The 26194-nt window shown below is 49.0% G+C and overlaps 1 long non-coding RNA gene across 1 annotated transcript in view; it reads right to left on the reverse strand.

Moving 5' to 3' along the window:
- The window catches only part of LOC118176270, a 151248-nt gene that overhangs the window by 62609 nt on the left and 62445 nt on the right, over nucleotides 1-26194 (reverse strand). The window lies entirely within an intron of this gene.

Genomic DNA, 26194 nt, shown 5'->3' on the forward strand with positions numbered 1-26194 from the left:
CAAGGTCACTTTTGAAGAAATAGCTAAAAAGAAGTTATCTGATTTCTAAGCTAAAAAGAAATTAACAGAGGGAAAGAAAAAGACAGCGGCCAAGACATCAGGGCCCAGAGTTTCAAGGGTGGCCTTCTCCTCTGCGATTGCTAGTTGCATTTGTACCTCACATTGACATCGCAGCGGCTTTCGGTGTTGCACAGGTTCTGAAGAAGCAGAGAGCAGAAATTAAAGCCGCCTATGCTGACTGCAACCTGCAGCAGCTGGAGGGCTCTCTGCAGCCCTTGTGTGGCAGAAATGTCTGGGCACAGCTAGTGCTGCAGCACACCAGCAGAGCTTCCTTCAAGGGAACAGCCTTAGCACCAACGCTGCACACTGCGGGGCTGTGCTGTTCTCAGTTATTCACAGGCTGAATTGCACATCAGCTGTGGTCCTCCTGTTCTCCAGATCCATTTTCCTTTGCGTGAACACGTAACTCACTTTACTGTGGTTTTGAATTGCCTGCTCATATTGCTGTGAGATACTCTGCGTCAGAGGGGGGAGTGCCTGCTGGGAGGGAAGGTGAGCTCTGGGCAGCATGCTCAGCGTACACTGCAAAATTGGATGCTTTCTGTTGGTACCCAGCAGGCAGAGATCTTTTGCAGTCAGACTGAGTGCTCTGCCCAGGATGGTTTCCAGCCTGCTGTCATCCACAACAGCACCAGTCCCTGCGATGGAGCCTGGACACCTCCACTGCGTCCGCTCCTGGGAGGAATCCTGCCAGCCCCAGCCCAGGGGAATTCAGCACACAGAGCAGCTGCAAGAACTATGCAGAAAAACACTTTTTTTTGGTCGACATTATTACTTAGAGTTCTTCTGTATTATGAACACACATAAAACACACAGTAAAAAGTATCCAAGTGGATATAATAAAACTGAATTTAATGACACACACCATTGAATCTAAGCACCTTTTAAATTCTCTGGCTCAACATACAACAAACAAGTCTTGCAATTTGTGAACGTTTGTTAAAACCAGTTAATAATACTTTGTACTTAGTGTGTGAAAACATATAGCAGACTTATATCCCTGAAATCCCAGGACAGGACTAATGACTGACATCATCATAAACTCCGTGTTGTTGAATGTGGGTTTTGTTGTTTGTTAATTTTACTGCACCAGACTTTTTAGTCATAATAAATAAATACATATATATTTATTTTACTGCATGCTGTAGGATATGGACAGCAATAATGGCTGAGACTAAAACTGCTGCTTTCCATTTCCAGCTGCTGGTCACACAGAGGACAAACGTCTCTACTAGAATTAACCCTTTCAGCTCATACAATTAAGGTTTTTGTTTCAGAACTGAGCGTCCTAATTGCTGTATGTTCTGTTGTCCCACATGCTGCAGTCCAGCTTAGTACAGCAATCATTTGAAATTAAAGTTATATGCTGCAGCTTCTGTCCACCTCCACCCTCAGTTTAGCTCCCACTAAGCTGCAATTACCACTTCTCAGTGAGCGACTTGTGACAGGTATTCACCACTGAATCCACCCCGAGCACACAGTTCACAGGGTGCCTCGTTACCTCTGACTGCAGAAAGGTAAGCCAGGAAGCTGGGAAAATGATGAATTCAGTGCTTGCTTTCCAGGAATTTTAGCAAAATGATATTCTTGCTTGGTTTTCAGAATGATCCATACAAATGATTAGAGCAGTTTATGCTGAGTATCGAAATGTATTCCTTTTTGAAAAATCAAGCGTCTTAAAATCTTTGCAATGCTGACAACTACAGGTCTTCAGTTTGTTAATAAACTGTTCAGTCTTACTGTTTTTCTCTCTGTAAGAGGGAACATAACCTTCCCACCCAACAGGGTTGTCGGAATCATATTTCTTAGTGCACAATACTAATATTCTCCAAAGCAATAGAAATCCTTAATTTTGCAAGGCACTCTACTACTTCTGCATGCTACCTGACCAAAACCACTGCATTTAAAGTTCTCTATAATGGCTGAAGGTTACAGAATTCCACATTACTACAAGGAAAATGTGTGTAGTCTTCTAAATGTGCAATGTTCATCTTTTAATGGGATCTAATGAATTGTGTATATGACGTCTGCCCCTCAGAAACATCTAATTAATGACAAGATTTGGAGTTTACCAGCAGTGCTGGAACCAACAAGCATGTCTCGGGCAGCAGGACCATGGGACCACACGACTCATTCACCGCCCTGCCCCAACTCAGAAGTGAATGTGTCATTTTTTGAAATGCCATTTCAAACCAGCACCAACCCTCTATGTAGATAAACAGCAACAAAAACACAGTGGTAAAGCAGAGGTCACCAAATGCAATGAGATATCTGGCAGAGATGAGTCAGATGAGCAATTTTCTGGACATGGTTTACAAATACAGCCAATTTTCATTTGGTTTTGAATGAACTTGTTTCTCCTTTTTTTTTTTTCCCCTCTACAAGCACAATCATCCCTTCTTATCTTATTCCATCTCTCCCTGGCATATGGCATTTTCATCTTGCTAATAGGATTACATTTTCCCCTGCCAGGCTGTACCAGTCACAGAATTTTGTTCCAGATTTCACTGCTTCTATCACAATCTTGCTGCTATTAGCAAATGTCAGCCCTGCAGCATGAAGGTGTGGGGAAGAAAAAAAAAATAAAGAAAAGGAGAGAGGGGGAAAAAGAAAAATAAAAAAAGGGACAGGAGTGTTAGTGGCAGCCGTGGAAAATCCCAGGGCAGGTGGTGGAGCCCAGGGGCCGGAGCAGCCACGGCCCCGCCTGCAGCAGCCGGAGCCTGGGCACGAGCACGGGGACTTGGCACAGCCGCGGCCACATCCTGCTTTTCCTGCCACGGGAACCTGGATCAGGCGTGACAGGAGGCCAGGCACTGAACAAGGGTTTCCCCAACGTTTCACGCTCGTGAGGAAAAGAGAAAAATAGCTGAATTATTTCTTAGGGCAGTGCCTAAGAGGGGCAGGAGAATCCAGCTGCCCTGTGGGTAGCAGCCCTGGCTGCCACGACGGGGCTCACCCCCGTGGGCCAGCGCCAGGCAGCACCACCTGCGGACGGGGCTGGTGTACGAGCACAGACGTGCCCGCCCTTCCCTGCAAACCTTGCAGGAAGAATTAATTAGTTCAGATGATAAAGCACGATGGGGAAGGAGAATCAAGGTTAATAACAGATATTAATAAAATATCAGCAAGGAAAAATGACTAGTTGTGTCCCAACTAAGCCATTTCCATGAGCATAATATGTCCCTGTCTTAGTAAGTGGTTATTTCTTGATAGATCAGGAGGGGGAAATAACAGATGAAATAATGCTGCAAGATTTCAGCTATATGTGGATGCTTTGCTCGATGCTCTGCTAGGAACAAACCTGGTGCCACAAAGGGAGCAAATGTGGTGGCTGCGAGCACTAATTAGCCTGGAAGCTGTTACTGAAATGTGTTTCAAGGGGGATTCCAGCCTGGTGCAACATTGCCTACAATGATAGAGAGGGCAATCTGCAAGCAATTATCTTTCCCCTGTTGGCACTGGGTAGCCATCTTCATCGTTTACGTGCCTGTGCTTGGAGAGAGCAGTCCTACGGGAAGAAGAGGCAAGCAGAATAACGTCCCTGGGGCTGTGGATCTGGGAGCTCCTGGCAGAGCAGCGCTACGGTGAGCTGCAGTTTCTGGTACCCCCTGGACCTCGGCACCCCCTGCACACAGACAGGAGGCAAGAGCGATCTCCTTCCACAGCGAGGCCAGGGATCCGATCCAGGTTGAAGGGGCAGGGGCACTGTGAAACCTGCTGCAAACCCTGCACAGATCCCAGCCCAGCCTTGGCTCAAGTACCTCGGAGATGACTAAAAAACACGGCACTTAAAATGTAATCTTAAATAGAACATAAGCTGTAATGAATAATATATGTAGGCAGGCAGAACATATTATGAAAAAGAGTGTATTTGCATTTAATGAGTGAATTGCAAAAGCTCCGCTGGATTTCTTGAAGGCTGCTTATAGGAAGTTGACTCCTGTACAGAGAGAAGTTACCTCTTAAAAACGAGTGTGTGTAACGCAGTCCTGTTAGGCTGGCTGCAGGGAGCATGGTCGCCTGATCGCTGCTCCCTCCTCCGACCCCTGAAGGAGCACGACCCTTCAACAGCACGCTCGGTACCGCCCGGCTGTCCTCCCAGCCCGAGGAGGGCACGGGGCGCAGGACGTGCGGAACAGCGGGCCAGAGGCACGGCCACAGCTGCCGCCGTGCAGGGCAGCGCAGAAGACAGAGCGTGCAGGGCTACCGGGGCACCGCTGTGTGAGGACCAACCCACACCTGAAAGAAAGTGCCAAAGGATGGTGCGTAGAACCACAGGACCACAGAACAGCTTGGGTTGGCAAAGCCCAGTTCCAAAGCCCTGGCGTGGGCAGGGACAGCGCAGCGGGTCCCGCAGCGAGGGCAGGGGGTCCCGCAGGGCGAGGGGCCGGCTCTCCGTCCTCCTGGCTTCGTGGGTGCTTCAACTCCGGGCGCTCCTGTGTAGCTCCAATATGATATTTTTTTTTGCCTAACTGAATAATGGTACATTTTATTTTTCCTGTGTGATAGATTCTTTGTGGGAGCTGTGCTGCTGTGTGGACAGACCGGCCCGGCCCCGCCGTGATTCACTGCGGGAGAGAATGGCTGGGGGGGGACGCAGGGGGGTCTGCGTTGTTACCCTGCTCGGCAGCCCTGCCATTGCCCATTGCTCGTATTTCAACTCCCTAACCATCAACAGCCTCTGACTAACGCTTGGCAGACAAGGGGTAAGATTTCCATGGTGATATATGCTCCCATTCTTATCTTTTGATATCTGGAAGTAGAGAATTTCAGCGAAAAAGGGCTTTACACTAAGATGACCATAAATCTCAATGTGTTTACAACAGAAGACTGACCAGAAGAGTTTATTAAATCTATAAAGGATTTGATGTATATCAAACTGTTACATAAAGTCAATACTTTGGAAAGAACTAGACAATAAATACTCTACAAGAGGCAATATTTCTATCACAGAGAAAGCAATCACATAAAGATTAGGAGACCAATTTCAATACTGAATGTCAGTCTGCTGTAAGAAGACATTTATTGTTTTTCTGAGTTATCACGGAGGAGCAAGATAAGCTATAACAATATTCTGAGCCAAGCTAATCACACTATCAAAGTTTGAAATACTCCTTCACCTTTTAAAAATCACTTTTCTACTTTGCAAATAAAAAGAACAACCTCTCGCAGGGGCAAGGGGAGGGAGGGAAGGAGATTTATTATGGCAGGTGTTGGGAAATGTCTGCAAACACAACTGGGCCTCAACTATTAACACATTTCAACATTGCTCTGCGGGTGACAGCCTGGAGCCACTGCGATCACAGGGGCAGAAGAGCTGAGGGCAGGCGCTGAGTGGAGGAGCCCACCCGGAGTTGCACTAATGCTGCCCTAAACACTCACATGGCTTCAGCAAACCAAGGCATGGCTTTGTTACAAAGCCGGCCTCAGCAAAAGGTTTGGGAATTCATTTTCCTGACACATCACTGAAAAGCTGTGACAAAAATACCAATATTCTCCATGGAAAAATGCTTCTGGTTTTATTTCTTCCCCTATAAACAGAATTTTCCTTTAATAGCTCAGATTAAAAAATAAGATCTTAACCAGTTCAATCCGAAAGAGAAGTCAAGAATAGATGCTGTTGGGGAAGAGGGCTCTTTTCCTAGTATTGACCAAGTAATATTTCAAGGCCAGCTGCCTTTCCCATGCTTCTTCCCTGCTTTTCAGTGCTGTGAGGTGCTGCCTCCCACAAGTGCAGCCTCCTCTGCTCCATGTGTGCCAGCCCGTCTCTGTCCCACGGCCCCCAGCCCATGCTGCTGCACACAGGGCTGGCTCGCAGCATGATGCTGAGCCATGACTTCCCCTTGAACAAGGCTTCTCCAGCTACTGGTGTCCATGGGAGACACCAGTAAGGAACAAGATGTGCAGAACAGGATCGGCACTTGCAATACAATCCTTATGCTGGGGAAGGCTGCACCGCTGTGTTGTGGCACTTGCACTGCTGCAGAGGTGCTGCAGCTGTGACCCTCAGCCCTGGGCAGTGCTGTGCTCAGCCTGCTGCTCGAAGCAGCAGAGAACGGCGCTGTCCAGCCTTGTGGCACCCTTCAGGAAACACAAACTGAAACCTGGGAGGTGCCCAGCCACCTTGGTGGAATCGGTTATACGAGCAGCATAAAAACAAACGTGGACTCCGGCATAGAAACTGCAAGGGTCATTGACCATTTTGACACAATGAGTTTTGAGAGTCTGACTTTGTCTGTAGCAAAATTGCAAATTTCAACAACAAAATGGGAGCTTAGAAGTCTGTTTTCTATTTTTGCACGATACATTTCACCCACTGACATTCCAATAATCAGCAAAGAATACAGCAAACAGTTTATGTTCTGCATACAAGCAGAACGATAAGCCCTTTACAGGAAAGATTAGATGACAGTCTAAGTGAACATGGCTATTAATAATGAACCCCAGTCCAGAGGGGAATCATAAATTATACTTATCATCTTTCACTTGTATCCCTGGAAAGATGGATCTAGCAGATAGTCTTGCATAGAGAAGAAAGGAAATGACATGAAACAGTTGCTCATTATTATCAGGGGCTAAAACACAATGAAATTAATTCAATTATGAGTAATTTTAACATTGCCATACCAGATGCAGCAATGCTGTAACACTGCATTCAAGAGGGCAGGAGATACATGTAGTACTAAACATGTTTTTCAGACAAAAATATACGTATTTTTTCATTCAGAGGATCCATATAGAGCTGCTCAGAGGACAACATTTTGAAGAAAAAGTGATGTACATGGGTGCTAGCAACTCTTCAATACAGACAAAAGGTGATCAGAGTAGTTGATTTAAAAAATAAACAAAAAGCAGTTTTGTGCTAAATGTAAAAAACTGTGTTCTTCCCATCTGCCGCAGACCCTTCCAGGTACCCTTCCACCAGCTCTCTTTAAGGAATAAACCTTCCACATTTAGGGATCCAAAAAAAGTGCTGTCTGGGATGAAAGAGAGGAGCCTGGAGCAGGAGGAATTTTAGAAAGCACAGAGGAGAGCTATCCAGCAAAAATCTCAGTCTCCTTGGCTGGAACTCCCTACTTGTGTAGACTGATCAAAAAGCAGACATCAAATCTGTGTCAGCACATGAAATACATCCCAAAATATTTTGTAAATCCTTTTTTTTTGACATTCAGATGGACTGTAAGACAGAATGGCACCAGAACATGATGTACTGAAACACTGTCTGCTTGATGGATTGTTAGGGTGTGTGACATCCTGAGACAAATGATCTCCCTCTCCCGGCTGCAGATTAATTTTCTAGGTCATTTAATAAATTATAGGAAAAAAGGTATCCGAGGGGCAAACAGCTAGAATGGACTTACAGTGACATGACACCTCTCCCTGAAATTTTTTTGCTGGATTAATGAGAGTTAATGCCTCTGCCTCTTTTGCAAGGTGATCACAATTCCATTAAGACATTTTATCTTGCTTTGCACAAGGAAATCGGGGTTGATACGGAAGAATCAAGCCTTCCAAGCAGGGTGTGACCATGGTATGAACTCCTCTTTAAGGATGCAGAATGCCGGCTAATTCCCACTGGAGAAGCACTGAAATGCATCGCTCGGCCTGGCACAGCACTGAGACCCGAGCCCAACGCGGCAGCAGACTGGGAGCTCTGCCGGGGCGCAGGTGCCCAACGTGTGGAGCTGTGGCCAGGAAGGGAGCCGGGCAAGGCTCCAGCGGAGCTCTCCCACGCCGTGTCTGCGCCCCTGGCCCAGCTCCAGGTGCAGCTTTCACAGATATATGGTACTGAAACAACATCTAGAGATGGAGGGGCGGTGCGCTTGCATCCCTGCAGTGATGGAGAGAGGAAGGCAGAACCTGCTCGGGGGCACTGAGAAGTCCCCCGGCCTGGTGACTGTCCTGGTCCTTTGTCTCCAGGCTTGGTTCCCCATCTGTTGCGCCACCAGATGCACAACTGGGACTAAGTTTGTTAACAGCTTTTGCACAGAGTAATCTGACAGGAGGATTTACAAACCATAGGTGGATGCATCCAACCTCCTAAACCAGCCTGGCTCTGACATGGTTTGACTTCTGCCATCTCTGCGCAGTACCGCTTTCTCCTGCCCATGCTCGGACTAATGCTGCTGATTATTTTTAGAATTGAAGAATAAAAACAAACAAACAAACAAAGAAAACATATCTTTGAGGGAAAAGAAATCAAAAATTGCCTCTGCTTTTAAGCAGGACAGTAGATGCTCCCATGCAGGTACCACAGGGAAAGAAAAAAAAAGTCTTTAAAGTTAAATGTAAGCCTACAAGACTGGCATATGAATAAAAGCAAGTAGCATGAATAGGCTAAAATTCATTTTTGTACTTTTCATGGACAGGCTACAGAAGCATTATTACTAGCAAATCCCTATGAAAACCAAGTAATACCTTCCCTCTGTCCCCTCCTTTTTTTATGCAGTATCCTGGATTAATTTATAACACTAATCAGAAAACAATCCATCCCTTCAGGGTCTGATGTAAAGGACTGCAGGCTTTTTCATACAACACAGGAAATGCACCACTGCTGACAGGCACTGCTGAACTGGGGAGACACTGCTCTTCTGGGGAGACTTCTGAAGGGCTTCTGAGCATCTCTGGTCTTTGCCAGCAGTGGCAAAAAGACAGAGCACAAGGGAAGACAACCCTACTAGGATGAGCAGCTGCCTCCAAAAGCCTCGGACTTGTGAATGAATTCCAAGGGAGATGTGTGACGATTAATGCATCAGGGCCAGCAGAGATACCTATACATCATGCACCACTGAGGTTCCCGCATGGTGTCAGCCTTGTGGCATTACAAACAGAAAAGAAAGAGAGCAATAGGGCACATGAATTTGCTTCCAGATTGGCTGCAATTTTTAACAGAGGGTAGAGCTTAAAACAAAGGCTGAAATTTGGGTCTGGACATTACCTTTGGCTCCCCTAAGTGCACCCTCTGCAAGGCTAGTCTGTGAAATGTTTTTGTTTCTTTTTTTTTTTTTGATTGGATGCTCCACCCAAAATCAAGAGCTGAGCTCCAGAATCCGTTCAGAAAGGTTAGGTGGTGTAGATGAACACTTCAAGTTTGGGCTTTAAAGGGCCTGAAAATTCATTTGAAAAGATGGTATGTTAATTTTGCATAGCCAATTTCTTCGCTAAACCCTGTATTTTTCCCTTGCCCCATTAAGAATAGAGAGCAGCTCCCAAGAAGTCAATCTCACAGGCTAATCAAACCTGTTCTCTCTAATTGAAGTTAATCATAGGAAACTGGTCAGAGGAAGATGGACTCAGTGAACGATGCCGTGCCAGAGTGGTCAATTAACACTGCGTCGGTCCCGCGACTGCGGCACGCAGAAGGAGCAGCTGCAGGCCCCGAAGGCAGCCCCAGGTCCCTGCAGGCCGCACCGCCGAGCCGTCCCGGCCCCACAGCGTCATTAAAGGCAGCTCCACGTAATTAGGCTTCTCGGCCTGATGGCACCACACCTGCTCCCTAGGTCAGCAGCAGCCACTGACCACTTGGGGGGGAAGTGTGCCCCCACCACGCCTGCACCCTGCGGGGCGCTCCCGGGCCCCTGCCCGTGGGGCTGCCGGGGGCTGCAGCCCACCTCACCCCCCACAGCTCTGCCCCACGGCAAGCATGCGCTGTCCGCACCGAGGCTTGTTTTCCCTGGGATGCTCTTGCACCTAGAGAAGGAACCTGCTGCTGCTTCTGACCAGGCTGACGGGTTACCATACCCTGCTGCAGCTTGCAGTGGGAAAAAAGGCAGAACCCGAACCCACTGCACCACTGGCACATCTGCAGTTGCTGCCAAAGGACTCGAGATCTTACACACATGGACAGCGCAAGGCATGGTGAGGACAGCACCGGGACTCCGTCCACACACTGCCTTCTGCAGCGCAGCCAATGCAAGTCCAATGCCATCGGTACAATCCTGTCCCTGCCATGCTGCCTGCGCTGGGGACGTGCCCTGCCCGGCACCCGCCCAGGACACACTGCAGCAGCCAGGCTTTGCAAAGGAAGAAGTGCTGTTCATCCCTTCTCCTCAGAACTGTTCTATCTCTGAGGGAACAATAATCTAAACTTACGGGGTTGGAGAAGTTTGATTTCTGAGGGAATTTGACAGCAGCTTTGCTAGTTTATGGTAGAAAAGAAAAGCCACTTAAGGGGATTTTGTTTGTCACTTGAAATTAGCCTGGAGGAAAGAGAATATTCAATTCCAATTTAATTAAAAACTGATGAACCGAAAGCCTCGCAGTGGCTCTGTGAATTCCTATTCTTACAGCATAAGAACATGGCACTGATAAGCAGCAAAGAAGAAAATAAACACGAGATTAAAAACTAAAACCCAAACAAAAATGGGCCAAACCAATCTGCGCTGCAATCCAGTGGCAGCAGCCTGGCACCAGAGCAGTCTGCCCCACCACTTACACAGGAATGGTGGAGGAATACGAGGGAACCTCCCAGCATTGTAGGGGGCTGAAGCCCCACACGGACACTGCACCCCCGGGAAAACGGCTCAAAACTTTGGCTCCTGGTCAATCGCTGTGGCAGTGGCTGCACTTACCATGAGTCAGTAGCACTCACACTCTGATCCTTCTCTTCTGTGTAAATGTACTGAAATAATACTTATAGGCTCTTACACTGTGTGCATAAGCAGCGTTTTCTTCCCTCGTTTTAACATGCAGTATGTATGCTTCAAGCCAGGTGCTTCAGTTTTGCTCGTTCAGCTGAGATGTCCAACGTCTAAAATACAGCAAAGTTTGCACTGTGTTTGCGCTAGGTGACCCTGCTTGGCAGGGGGTGGAGCAGGTTATCTCCAGAGGTCCCTTCCGACCTCAACCACTCTGTGATTCTGTTTATCGGGTATCAGTTTTGACAAAGGAACCTATTTTGCCTTCCTGCCTTTTACTTTGTCTTGCCTTACGCAGGCACAAAGCACCAGTGCCCATCCTGGCCACGCCTGGGCTGTGCTCGGCTGACACAAACTCAGAAGTCCGTTGGAACCCGACCACAGATAGCGCAGCCCTAGCACACTTGTACATGCACACTCACAAAGCAAGCCAAGCCTGTGTATTTATGCACAACTAGGGCGATTCTTGTCACCTACTGTATTAGAGCATGCTTATAAATAGCTACTAAAGCCACAAATGAATAACTGCTGTGTCTAATGCTTCTTTTAAGAGACAATTTGCCAAGTCTCCGGTGGTAACAACATAGAGTGGGTACCTAAAACAACAAGCCAGGGCTGCTCCGTATTTCCAAATAAGAAATGGATATCTAATACCTTCATTTTCTGAAATTAATCCATTTCTGGAAACAAGCGTTAAAATCAAGAGCTAATTTATGTTTAAAGAATGAGCTGCCTCATGTTTGAAGAGGCCTATGAGTACCACCACAAATATGATAAGCTAATGCAAAAAAGCAATTGATTACACCGATAGGTTTCCCCTGGCAGGGCTTTTTTGTTTGTTTCTTCAGGAAATGACACCTTTACACTCCTGCTTGAGTAGCTTCTTTGCAGTATTTGGACTTGGAAATAAATTGCCCTTGGTTCTCTATTACTTTGTTGCTGACAGCTGTGAAGGCTCATGCGATGAAGATCCTGGGTATCAAACACCATCATCTGCTCTCTCTGTGTTCCCCCCATGCCAAGGCTGCACACAGATGTGCCCGATCTTGAAAGACTCTTCCCAGTCCACTCTCACTGCCTCTTGCACCCCTCTTTTACAAGTGGTGGCACAGAGCAAACCCACTTCCCCCAGCTACTGCATTTTTCTTTCAATGATTATCTCCTTTAAAAAGGCACAAGTTGAAAATGAGATGCAGAGCCAGCGGCCTCTTTTGAGCTATGGTTATTAGCTATGTCTAGGATGAAAGTGGTATGACTCCCTAGATAAATACATAGTTCATTAAAAGTGTCCTGGATCACTATATTCTACTGATCAAAAGCCTAAATCACGCAGTTAGTGACATTAAGGAGCTGTATTATGATTTGAGCTATATCAGAACAAAACCCCACATGACAACAAGAAAGGAAGCACAGGCATTACTGCTGGGAAGCAGAGTTACTGGAACCAGGCACTGGCATGGGCTCTGACCACACACCTCTGAAGGCTCAATTTGATTCTCAGTTTTTAACAGATGAAGCAATTTACACTGCTTCAGAATGGCAGTCTGCGTACGTGGAGAGCTCGCAGTTCCTTTGCAGAAATGCATTTTGTTAGGTTCTTCTCATTCGGGTTATAAATAGCCCTTCAAACTCAACTAGCACCACGTGACTTCAAAAGCTTTGTAAAAACCACAGCTAGTACACATTTCAAGCAGTAGCTTTGTCTAACGCTACAAATTGGGAAATATGCACAGCTTTATGTCATGAACCTTAAATGCTTCAAGTGCATTTGTACTAAGGAACACACAGGTTGGGAGGGGACAGCAGAGGAAGCGGGAGCGAGGCAGCCACAGGGCAGCTGCCACCGCTCGGCACAGGGCTGGTCCTGACCCACAGTGTGGCTCCGCACCGCAGCTGGCCTGCTTGCACCGGCCCGGAGCTGGCACCTCTGGCGGGGCAGCTGCCAGAAGCCTCTCCCAGCACCCACCACCCTGCCCCGCTCTGCCCTGGCACCCAGCACCACAGCCGCCCCCTGCTCTGTGCCCGGGCTCTGGCCCTCGTGGCAGCCCCGTGGGAGGCTCTGTCCGTCCCGTGGCGTGGCCAGACGCTGCTCCACTGCCTTCCACGGAGCTGCTCCCAGCTGGGTGGGCTGAGGCTGCGCTTCGGAGGGGTGCACTCTCAAGAAATAATTTCTCATAAAAGAAGTGCTTGACTTTATGGAACCACTGATTGCCTGCTCTTGCCCTCGAGTGCCCCACAGTCACATTTATTGCTGTAGAATGATGCCTCTCCTATTCACAGGATAACACAGCCTGTAAGTGCAACAGCTCTAGGGTTAATTCAATCAGCAGTATTTAAATCACGCATGGTGAAATATTAATTCTGGAGAACAACTGCATGTTGATTTACTCAGAGCAACTAACATTGACTGAAGGTGATTTTCCCTCCTATCTTGTACCACGTTTCCTTATAGTACACGTTGTGGTTTAACCCAATTGGCAGCTAAACACCACACAGCCATTTGCTCACCCTCCTCCCTCCCTCTCTGGGATGGGGGAGAGAAATGGGAAAGTGAAGCCTGTGAGTTGAGATAAAGACAGTTTATTAAGACAGGAAAATAACGATAATGATAATGATAATAGTACTACTAATAATAATGTGTACAAGCAAGTGATGCACAATGCAATTGCTCACCACCCACTGACCGATGCCTGGCCTATCACCCAGCAGCCGGCCCCCCACCCCCACTAGCCACCCCTATATATTGTTTAGCATGACCCCAGATGGTATGGAATTATGGAATACCCCTTTGGCCAGTTTGGGTCAGCTGTCCTGGGTCTGTCCCTCCCAGCTCCTGCTGCACCCCCAGCCTGCCCACTGGCAGGACAGAGCAAGGAGCTGAAAAGTCCTTGGCTTGGTGTAAGCACTGCTCTGCAGCAATTAAAACATCAGCATGTTATCAGCACTCCTCTCATCCTAAACCAAAACAAAGCGTCCTACCAGCTACTAGGAGGAAAATTAACTCTATCCTAACTGTAACCAGGACAACACAGCTTAATAGGGACCCAGAAATCAGAAAACCATGGAACCTCCCATATGTCTGGACTGACTATTTAGGTTATCTTCAGTTTATCTCTGCAAAATCTCAGCCTGACCTCAGAAGTCTTTTCTAGAAATCTGCCATTTCCCATTTCCGATCATTTCAAATCTGGCTCAATAAAAGCCATCTGAGAACAAAGGACATCAATACTGATGACAAGTTTTGCATCTAAATTATGTCTTAATCAGTCACTTTTTAAAAGACCACAAGTCTCTTATCCAGCTTCAGGCTCCTTGTAGGACAAGGTAAAGGTTCAGGCGACCGCACCTCTGCAGCTCCCACCTCCCTGGAGTCTCAGAAAGGAGCAGGGAACATGCCAGTCCCGCAGCACCTCCCGGAGCTACTGCTCGACATCTTGCCTCCTTGCGCAGCAGCACCCACCATGCTCAGGCCAGGGCTCGCTCATCTCCGCCTGGCCCCACAGCGCTGCCCAGCAGCCGAGCCCAAGGGCTGGGGGAGGCAGGCAGCACGACCCCGCACCGCTGGGCACCGCTGGGCACCGCTGGGCACCGCAGCTCCCACTGTCCGCTCACCCCCTGTGCCAGGTGCTGCCGTCCTGCGGGCTGCTGCCAGGTCCAGAAGTGCCCACGGCAGCAGGGCCTTTCTGGAACACAGAGGAGCCACCAGGGGTGTGCAGCCTTGCTGTAGAAGCACTGTGTAACCCCTGCTCCCCTTTACACCCAACCTCAGCAGATTGTACGTGGCAAGGAACTCGCAGCATCTGCTGGGAAGTGCTGGGAAGCACAGCTCCAGAGAGCCCAGCGTCCTGTGCACCAACGCCAACCGGAGCAGAATCAATCTGATGATACTGACTTATTTTTGAAAGGTCAAAGTAATCTTAAACACAATGTTATGGCACATGGCTCAGTTAATGTGGGACACTGTGGCTGACTTGTCACAGGGAGAAAGCGATGAAGATCAGCGCTTCCTCACAGCAGCACCGTGTCTCACTGGGGACGTGTCTGACCTATGGCACTCGCATTGCATTAACACTGCAATTTGTCCTGGGACTTTCCATGCTCATAGTTTTTTTGGGGATTGCATACTGAGTGGATCTGGAGGGATAAATGACTGAAGTTTTCAGTAAGATTAATACAAAACAGTCCTGTTTGACTTCGAGATGATTAGAACTTATGCATGCTACAGTCCTGTGATGAAGGCAAATGCTCTGTAACTAGTGTTAGCAAAACTCTGTAGTGTTAGGCACTGCTGACACTGAAACTGGTTAAGTTTCCTGCACAAAAGATAGGTCTGTTTAATACAGTTTTGCTAGCAAGGAGTGTAAAGGCATTACCTGTGGGTGAAGTCTCACCTTTGTTGTCCAAGTCAGGGAACCAAGGCATAGAGAGGAGATTGGCTGAAATGCTAAATGAACACCCAGCACACCACCAGCAGACTGCCTGCCTCTAAGACCACTGGTTCCCTTCCCAATACTTCATGGAGAGGGCAGAATGCTCAGCTGCTGCTCATGGCAAGTAACTCAGGGAGTGCATGGAGCCAGGCCAGGCACTGCAGCCACAGAGCAAACACGGTGCACAGATGGAAGCCCTGGGCTGTCTGCCGGCTGTACTGGTGTTCCCCGGCTCCAGCCACCTCGGGGAGGAGGGACTGACCTTTTACTCCATGCTGCCTCCCTAGCCTTATCTCAGCATATCATCACCAGCCACCATTTACAAATGCAGCTCCACATGTTTCTGTGCTGGGGACCTGTCTGCGATGGGAGTGGAAGCGTGGAGCTGGCACGGGGCAGCATGGCACCGCTGCAGTTCCCGGCCCGGGGCAGGTGTGGAAGAGGCCCTGGTGCTGGCCTCGCCGCAGGGCTGTGCGTGCCCGCTGACCCCAGCTCTTCCCCATGCCTACACGGGACAGCCCACAGCTGTAGGCACTGCTGCATTGAGGTGTGCTGCAATTAGCCAGCAGCTTTGCTAACCAGAAACAGGAGAGCGCTACTTGTAGGCTGTTTCTCCCTCCCCCCCTTTCCTCTCCGGGAGTTCTTGTCTAGGCATTGATAAATTAAACTAGGCATCTCCTTTGACTAAGATGGATGGCGAGCTTAAATGATATCCACTGAACAAATGGCTGATTTGTGTATTCTTCCATTCAGGATTAGGCTAATAAGATGTTCATTTATGGATCTATTACTCAGTCATTTAACTGCTTGAAATAAGAGGAGCAGGCAAATTCTACCATCCAGGCATTGATTTCCATCTTTTTAGACTATGTTTTAGTGGAGGATTTGCTAAGGTAATTTAGTGGGATGTATCAAAATGTTCATTAAGCTGACACAGTACTTTAAAACACATTAGAAAAGCCAGAGGTGTTCGAAGGTTTATGGCAGCTGTATCCCTCCCCCCCCCCCCCCCCCCCCTTTTTTTTTTTTTTTTATAATTTTCATTTGCTGAGTTGCTGCAAGCAAGCACAACTGGATTGTTTCAGATGGTGAAGGGAAAAATAAAACCAAAGCCAAAGTCACTGCCTGAGCACAAAGCAGTGGGACCGCTGCTGCGGGAGCCAAACAGTGGAGACAGCAGAGCCCAGGACCCATCCTAAAAGCCAGCCCAGCGATGTGGGGTGCCAGCGGCCACGATGTGCAAGACGTTGGCAAGAGGTGGGCACCTCTGGGTGCACTGGTTCCTGCATGGGGCTGGGTCCCTGGGGAACAAGGAGGCGAAGCAGCCCAGGTTTCTGTGCGTTGGCACCCTCTGATTCTCTCTGGGACTGCCAGCACCTCTGCCCCCCACCCAGACCCCGCTGCACTCACAAACCCTGCCACAGAGCCCCACCATGAGCTGCCACGGCTGCCTGTGAGTGCCCAGGGGACACAGGGACTGACAGCAGCTGCTAAGGCACAACCGAAGGCAATGAGCCTTTTGCTTCAATGTTTGTGCCAAGCTTATCTTGTAGTGCCTTGGGCCATTTGTCTCCATTCTTCCCTTACTGTTTCCAACATAGAAATTTTTCACCCATTTCCAAAGAGCCCGCAGCCAGGCAGCCAGAAGCACCCCAGCCATGGAGGTGACGTGCTGGGCACACTGTGCACAAGCACTGGCAGCAGCGGTGAGCAAAGGCAAGGGCTGCCAGGAACATTTCAATTGAACCCTTTTTCAATCAGGGTAATGGGTTTTCCTCCATGACGTGCACTGGCAAGGTTTCCTGGACTCTGCCACAAGCGGGGTTCCCGGGCTCCCTCTGTGCTTGCACACTGCAGCCCTGCCTGGTGGTACTGGGGACAACGCCTTGCTCGTGTAGGAGTCAGAAGCTTCCCCACAGACTGAAACTGTTCCGACAAGACTAGCATTTTCCATGAGGACCCGGGCTGTGCCTAACACACAGCCTGCACCCACTGGCAGCCGCTCCACAGTCCCTGAGCTGGGACTAGGTTTGACCCAGCAACCTCAAAATACCATGTCCCCTGGCAGCAGCCAGGACAGCCCCTCCTGGCTGCGGGGAACTGTGGGCACAGGGACCCCACAGCACGTGGAGTCAGAGGGCTGGAAGGATGCTCCTGTAACAGTGAAGGACACCCCTTCCACCTCCATCACGAAACCAGTGTTCCTCCTCACTGCGCTCCGGGCGTTTTCCCTGGCACTGCAGCAGAACTCACACGAATTGGGACCGCAGGTTACCCACAGCGTCCTTCCCAGCCAGGGTGCTGTGCTGAGGCACCCCTGAGCATGGGGCAGCAGGTTCCTGCCCTGTCAGCCCCTGTGCCCGTTGCTCCCCGCTGCTCTGCCAGCCGAGCGAGCAGCCAGATGCGCTGTGCACTGCTCTCCTCTGTGCAAGTCTGGCTTTCTGCAAGCAGGATGCCTTCAGAGCCCTGTTTCATGTACCCCCACTTCATGTTTTCTTGTGTGTGCAACTTGTGCCATTACCAGCATTGCTTCCCCAAACCGTGCTTTTCACATTTTAAGCACAAGCCTAGAGCACTTGTTTGCACGCTGAAGTCTGGGCTGCCCTCCTTCTTACTGCTTTCCCTCCTCAGCACTCTGATTTTTTTTTTTGGTCTTTATGCCTCATTCAGGGCCCCCTACTATACTGACAACATTTAAAATTGGCACAGCATCCTCACACCAGACACTTTTCTTCTATCTAGCCATTGTAGAAAGAGCTCTATAGAAAATACACACACACGTGTTATGGGGAGAGGCTGTCCCTGGGCAGGGTCGGTAACCGCCAAGGTGCTTTGTGATTGCTGCAAGACTACAATGCATAATCTTAATAACATTTTCGGGGCAAGTCTGCATCTATTCCAGAGATGGAGAATACAAGGTCATTCGCATTTGATTTTTACTGAGGCATTAGCCTTCTTCATGCCTCTCTCATCAACAGAAGGGAAATTGTTTGTACATGCCATGTTCACAGCTGCTCATCTCAGTTATCCATCTGAACAAGTGCCACGGGTAAACGGGCAGGGGCACGAGGCAGGTTTACTGACGTGGGGTGCTGACACTCGGCATTAGCTCCCCACGGCTCTCTGACTCAGAGGCACTCTTGGGGACAACAGAAAATTGCACAGCAGATCTCTTCTTAGAGTGAAGATTTGCAGTCGCTAATTACCCACAGATAGTATATGGAGGCTTTGTGTCCTGATAAACAAACAGGCACTCCAGCATCTGTGAGGACAGCCTGCTGTGCTAGCAGTTAATTCAGGGATGGGGGCAGGCTTTCTGCTTGAAGAAAAATAAAAAACATCAGCTGTCTGGTTCTGCTAAATTAAACTAGGAAATAACTAAAGACCCTGATAATGTAAGCTGCTGTCATTAGGATCCAGCATTAACAAGCAATTCTGCATGAGCTAGCTTTTTGCACCTCTCTTTCTTGCAGGACTTGCTCGCTGCCCATACCGCAAGTGCTGCTCACACTTTCAGACCGCTTGCAGCAGCAGGACTCAGAGTCTCGCTGCTGCTTGGGCAGCAGCCCCTACACAGCAGGACCGTGTCTCAATGCACAGAGCCACACTCAGGGAGCAATGGGTTTGTTCACAAGCGGGAGGGCAGGGATGACCTGAACTCATGGCCCTCCCAGCGTGGAGGTTCATGGCTTTACCCTGAAGTGGCCCTATGTCAACAGAGACCTCCTCTTTGCCTTTAAGGTGCTAAGGACCAACCTTTCACACGCTCCATGCCGGTCACTCAGGGAATAGCTGGTTACCCAAGATTTTGAACATGGCTGAGCTTTAGAGGCAGGAATGAGATTAGCCTCCAACAGGTATTTACCCAGCACTTTTGTCCTCTTGCCTGACTTTGAAGCGTAGCGAGCTCTGAAAGCACTTTCCTGCTTAAGATCATTGGTACCTTCTCCAGACAGAAAACAGGAGGGTGTAGAAGAGGTCTTAATTTATACTTCATCTACTGGGTCTTAGTTAATTTAACAGGTCCCTACATTCACAAAACAAATTATCCCTTGAGAAAACTGAGCTGGTGCCAGGACATAACTGTTTCATTTAATATACCCACTGCGTAATGAAAGCATATCTCTTTATATATGCTGTCTTGGGCTTTACATTAACAGAGATTCTTATGCATATTGGTGCTCTATTTCCTCTAAGTAATGTGTCATTTCAAGTAGACAGTTAAGACGTAAATACAAATGTAGCCTCAAGAAGTCTGCTTTTATCTAGGGAAATGCTTCCTCTCCTGCCTGCTCAGGGTAACGGGAGCAGCCAGATTTGGCAAGGGGTCAGCTGTGCATGCCTCCCACTGCTGAGCAGGGCCCTGCCAGCCCCCCAGCCGCTGGCAGCAGGTTGTGCAAGCACCTGTGGCACTGCCCAACTCTGCTCCCAGCTTCTTTGCAGCTTCCTGCAGCGGGGGCCAAATCTGCGGCTGTGCGGGGCTGCACCGAGCGCGGCAGAAGGAGCGGCTGCGAGTGGGACACGCCTCGGGATGCCCAAGTATGCCCAGGCTGCCCTGTACCAGGGGCACGGGTGGCAGGAGGGGGCGCAAGGATGTGTCCAAGCACTGTGAGCAGCTGCATGCTCCCGGGAGCTCAGATGTCTGTCCATCTGTATGTCTGTATGCCTTCCTGCCCATCATCCCTGGCTCCTCACCTTGTCCCCGGGGCTTCTGGGCTAGCAAGCTACACTGCCGGGAGCGATGGCCTTGCTGGAAAATCACTTCCATGCTGGTTTTAATCACTTCCATTCCATCCGCTTTCAAAAATCAGTGCAGACCACTGAGCTGTGACCAAGTAAAAAGCTCAGCCCTACATTAATTTTTCTCTTTTGCATAATGCATTTATGAGTGTGTCCATTTTTTATTGTGGAATAATATTCCTGTTTTATATACTGGCATCTTTCTGATGTACTGAGATTCTGTGCATATTAACTATTCATCACAGGGAAAGCCAAATAAATAAATACCATTGTGGCTCTGCTCCACAGCCACAATTATAATCTTTTCCAGGTAGTATTTGCTTCATTATCTGAGTGAACAGTTTTATCTTACCCACAAGGCAGACACTCCAAATTCACAGTTGGGCAGATATAACCTTGGTTATTTAACTCAGTCTAAATGATACTCTAATATTCCTCTTAACTGCTGCTCTTAAACAGTTTCCCCCTATAGTTGTTAATCACATTAAAAGGTATTGGATATATAATTTCCTTTAATTACATGAAAATATTGGTTGCTTCATTTCTTTGGAGCGTTACGCACAGAGCATTAGTGATTAATACCATCAGTTTCCAAAAGCAGTCAGAGAAAGCTCATAATTGTTGATTTATGCCTTAATTGGAAGACACCTGCTTTTTTTCTTTTGATTTTTACTTTGAGTCCAAAATTATTCTGCATGTGTCATCATTACATTAATCAATACATATTTTGTCTTCCACAAATCTACCTAATTACTTTTCTCATTTAGACAACCCTGGAGTCATTTGCTAATGAACGTCGTCACACTAATATGGCATGGAGGATTTACATGTGGCACTCTAAGCAGATTTAGAAGGAGAAGAGGAAAGACACCGCACTTGTCATCACAGGTGCTGGAGCCTTCCTGAGCCATTAGCATACAATTACTGCATAGCAGCCTGGAAATTAAAGACCAACTCCACTTACCACCACCCCGGTGCTAATCACATCACGCAGAAGCTGCTGTTGCCTCCTAAGCAAGAGCACTGCTGTATCAAGGCAGCTTCTCAAGCCCAGCAGAGTGTCAGCAATCCACTTACAAGCTCAGCCGCAGCTCTGAGGTTCTGCAGAGGCGGGCTGTGGCCAGGCAGCTGGATCCTTGCAACTGTTCTGGTGTTGGAAGAAGTTCTCCTTTTGGCCCAGGGCTGCACACACACCTGTGGCTGTCCATGGGGGTAGGATGGGCTGGGAACACACAGGTCAAGGACTGGCATTCCTATGCAATAGGATGGCTTAGGCACAGGTCGCCCCAATCCTTCCCTGCAAACAGTGATGCCATCTCCCCCCAACACCTGCGCCTAGCTTCGTCTCAAAGCAAGGTTCAGACACACAGCAACATCCCCAGACCTCGTCTGGGCGCTGAGCCGCTCACCCCTGGCACGCACCCTCCATCTCCTGCTTGTCTGCAACCTCCTTGTTCGGAGACGAATGCTTTCAGCTGGAGCTTTATAGCTATTTATCTCAGTAAGCCGTGCTCCGACAGCAGAACTGAGTGCTGGTGGCACGCAGAGCTGGAGCACCAGATGTCCTGGCAATAGCTGCCAGCCACCAAGGCAAAGCTGGTGCTGCTCAAGCGGGGTCTGCTTCCCCCCACTCAGCCAACGGCAGGAGGAGGCATGTATTTTTGTTGGGCTCTGACCTGCCCTCGCAGGGAGCTGAGCCGCTGCTCCCCAGGGCATCAGCAGCTCACAGCCACAGGGCACCAAGGCCTGCAGCCTCCCGGTCGCCCAGCCCTGCTGGGCTCTGCACCAGGTCCAGCGCCTCCCAGGACGTGGGGCTGGGAGCAGGAGCGGCTTGAGCAGGGAAATCTCTCCCATGACAAGCTGAAGTGCTTGAGAGTGGCTCAGCATATACCAGGAAGGCTTCTGTACATCCCTGCACTTACTCCTCATCAGGTAGCAGCACTGAGCACCTGCGACCTTCTCCTTGCTGAAACCCCTGTGAGGAGATATGCTTTAATCAAGCCTTGTGGGGACAGAGAAATTGGTGACTGCTGAGACACAGAGCTAACGTCCCTTGGAAGTGCACAGGGACAGTGACTAACCCCAGTGAGCCCACCAGGAAGGCGGCTCGGTGCCACTCCGCCTCCACCACACACAGCAGGACTGCCCAGGAGGAGACACAACACGCACCGGCATGTGTCTTATCACAGGGCTGTTTTCTAAAAGAAGGCAAGTCCAGATAAAAAAACACCCACCTTAATCAAGAGAACCTCACTGCAAGTGTTTCCTGCCAGCTGCAGCCCGGGACTTTCATCTCGTAAGAAGCCCCTGCTCCTGGGAGAGCAGTGAGTTATCCTCCAGCCACACACCCACCAGGTACTGGGTCAAGAGGGACAAGGGAAAGCTCTACTCCCTCTAAATCAGGCTTTCTGAGGCAAGATGAAAGCTGAGAATATTTAATCTCTTTCTGACTCTGGACTTCTTTTCTCATATTGTCATAATACATCTAAAACTCTGCCAATCCTCAAGAATTTGTGAATATTCCACATCTTCCCTTCATGCCAGCAGGTTCCTTGGAGATCACTGCAACACATGTCAACCTTTACTAATATTTGGTATGAAATACGCAGTATAAAAGATTTCAGTCCCAAAAAAACACAACTTCTCTTGGAAACTGAAATGCTTTCAGACTCCAAGCAGAGCACTCATTCTGCCCAAGTTCATGTCGCTAGCTTATAGGCCAAATTCAGGAGATGGCTGCCTTATTTGTCAATGAAAATCCCAGAGGCTCCAAGCCAAGGTCTCATTCAAACTCATGTGCAAGGAGGGTGACATAAGAAACTGGAGAGATGCAACAACAGCAAGTGTTGATAGAAGCTGCAGAACTTGCTGACTCAGAGAAGGGCACTCACTCCTCCCGCAGAGTACACACACAGTTTATAGAGCTGCACGGGGCAGGGGGGGACATTCATACACAGGAGAGCAGAAAAAAGAATGCACAAGGTTCCACGGATACGAAGGACACCAATCACACCCATAAGCAAGCATGATTTAGGGCAAGCATTTTGGTTCCCCATCAGAAGGAGTTCAGGGCAAAACTACAGAAAGCCCTCCTGTCCCCATGCAAAGGTCAGTGCTGAACAGAGTTCAGCGTGACTATAGGCTCTGCCTCCAACCTTCTCTGAGCACGATACAATGAGCTGCAGAGATGAAACCCACTTGCACCGGGCAGGAGCAGTGCCACCCGGCGCCGCAGCGCCCAACCCAGCGCCGTGTCACTCGTGGTGCCCGGGCTGCGCTGCCCCCTGCCCACCCTGGCTGTGGGACGGAGCCCGGCTGGCAGGGACACGGAGCGAGACCGCGTCTGCATAGCAGGGGGGAAAAAGAAAGCACAGCCATTCAAAAACAAATACTCTTAAATACAGCACTGAGATTTTCCACAGCACATACATAAATGTGTGCTTGGGTCCAGAGACCTTACTTTTTTTGGAGGCCACAAATGATACCAAGCCTTACGTGATACTGCAATAGGAAGTGCCTGAAATAAATTAATGGAAAGAGCATTTGTGACAGTGATAAAGGGAAAGTTTAAAGCTTGTATTTAGATAAATTGGCTGGAAAATTTGATCCACACAGTCTTTCAAATATGATTATATAAACATAATTTGCATAAATATTATAATTAAAATTCTTCCTATGGCATAATAAAAAAGGGAAAATAGTATTAAATGATCAAGGCAGTTAAATGTTTGAAATATCACTGTGAGATGTTTCATGCTATCCATTAAATAAGTAATTTATTGCAAGATCTATCAAAGCAAAAGGAAATTAAGTCAGATAAGGCTAACTTTTTATTTTGCAGTTTTATTTTGCAGAGGATATCGTTACTTTCAGTGCACATTTGATTTTTTCCAAGGTACTAACTCAGAGTAATTATACTATTGGATCTGGTTTAGCACTGTGCCACTCCAGGTGCAGTAACTACAGTGCATGCTGATTAGCAGCTCATGGTAATAATTGCCAATAACTGTCATTCTCAGCTGGGAGCCGTGTCATCTCTGACCCCAAAACCAGGGGGACCTGAGGCCAGAGGCTCTGGGAAAGAGGGTCCCCTGCTGCCCCCTGCCAGGTGGTGACTGCCAAGCCCAGGCTGGAGGCAGAGCGATGCCCAGCGCGTGAGGCGGGGGTTTGGCGCGGGCGCTGAAATGCCTTGCTCGATGCTTGGCTCAGCTCCTCTAACAGCCCCGCTCCGGGAGCGAACGGAGCACAGCACTAGCACTTCCCTCCAAAATCCGTTGAGCTTGCTATGAATGATCGTCTTTGGAAGAAAGGGTTGATATCACCCCCAAAACACTCACTCAAGACCAAAGTTGGTGAAACTGTACCAGCAGACACCATTCCTGGGTATAACCCATTTTATATCTCCACCAGCACCGCTTTCTACATTTGTGAAGTCCACAAGAGGGGCTTGGGCCTTGGAGCGAGGTCTGGCTCTACTGTGTACCTCCAAAGCAGCTCAGTCATCCCTGACACTCAGAGAGCAATTTGTCACATCCCTTTCTCCACTGCCTTTTTATTTATGCTAGCCATTACCAGCCCTTTGCTCTCCAGGTGACAACCTTCATCGAGCCCACCAGGCCCCAGCTGTGGGCCACGAGCAATGCTGCCCCAGGGCAATGCTGCCCCAGCTCGGGTGAGCTGCACCCAGCCCCGGGGGCGTGGGGCTTCCCACCGGCCCGGCCCAGCCCAGCACCCACACAGCGGACTGGGGCAGGCGGCTCTCCAGGGAGGGCTGCGGGTCCTGGGCCAGCGCAGGGATGTGGCTCCTGGACACGCTCGCTCCTGCGTCCCACCGCCTTCTGAAGCAAAGCTTCCAGAAGCGACAGTGCTTAGCCAACAACTGCTGTCCTAAGTAACAACCCTCAGCATCACACGGTAGAGCTTCTGTATCGCTCCCGAGTTCTCCCAGGATCCTGCAGCCATATCAGAAAACAGGCAGAAACCTGTGGTATTTTAGCAAGCTGCTTCTAAATCCATGGTAATCAGTTTGCAATTTAAAATCAAATACATGAAATAGTGTATGTGATTAGAATGGATAAAAGCAAAAAGTTAAGGTGTATTGAGAGCTGCAGAGCCAAGTTCCTTGCCAGCAGGATCAGACTGAAATCAATAGGAGAAGATGAGTTAAATTAATAGTTATAAACGTGGACAGCGATGACACTGCTCTACTCCCTGTTCAACCTGAGCTCCTCTTGATTACTGCTTTGTCTGGGGAAAATGACAGGCTACACCACAGCAGCAACTTCTCCATCACCGACAGCATGAGAAGATGCACAGGTAAGCGGTAATTACACGGATCTCTGAGGGTTTTCTGAGAACCTGGACAATCTCTTGGTGGGGGAAAAGAGGAAATGCAGTATCTATATGAGCATCGGATTTGGAAGAATAGCAAAATAACTGATACTCTGGATCTCCAGGATGATGTCTCAGTCTTCTAAGAGGTCAGCAACAATAAGCAGAAAAGGGGCTTTCAGAGATGTCTCTCTTGCCAGCCACAGGCAGGCTCTGGATGCTCGGCATCAGGAGGCCTACACCACGTGTGGCACGGGCAGGTGCCTCGCAGGCCTTGTGACCAGCAGGACTGGGTGAGCTTCAGGAGGTCGGGGGGAAAGGCCCGTTTCCATCAAAACAAGGTGGCCCAAGCCACTGGGAGTCTGTCTTTTGGAGCAACCTATTCTTCTCTTCTTTGTACTTGCCAAAAAAAACAAGACAGGAAATCTCAGAGGAGGGGGCCCAGGAGGGGGCCTGCCTGGCCACCGCGCTGCTTGCAGACCGGAGGGCTGCTCGTGCGAGGTGTCAGCGCCCTGTCCTGCCAGATGTTTCTCCGTGACAGAGCACGGTTATTTTTCAAATGCCTTTTTTAAGCAGGTGCTCCTTGCCTTACTCTAACACATTTTTGTGCAAACAACAGATTGTGTTGCCGTTAAGCTTTTCATTTGGAAGAAACAGCGATGGGATGCTGCTTCTCTCTCTTCAGCCCCATTTTCCTCTGTGCACGTTGACTCCCACTGCCTCTGGCCACCTGCAGGTCTCTCTCTCGCCTCCCTGCCACAGCCCTTCCTCTGCAGAGTGCGGCAGCAGTGTCCTCGTGCTGCCATGTGGTACGTGCAGGCTCTGGCTATGAGAGAGAGGTTAGCAAGTGACCGCTCCTGCGAGTGATGCACGGGTACGATGTGGTCTGCATGCCCATCTGGTCAGGCACAGAGGCATTAAAAATGGTTCCAAGCTTCAGATCATACTGGTGAACATCTTAAGTGGCTGAACAAGCATGGATTTCTTCTTTGTTCC

Source organism: Oxyura jamaicensis, chromosome 19 (assembly GCF_011077185.1).
Source record: "Oxyura jamaicensis isolate SHBP4307 breed ruddy duck chromosome 19, BPBGC_Ojam_1.0, whole genome shotgun sequence".
In the NCBI taxonomy this organism is placed as follows: Eukaryota; Metazoa; Chordata; class Aves; order Anseriformes; family Anatidae; genus Oxyura; species Oxyura jamaicensis.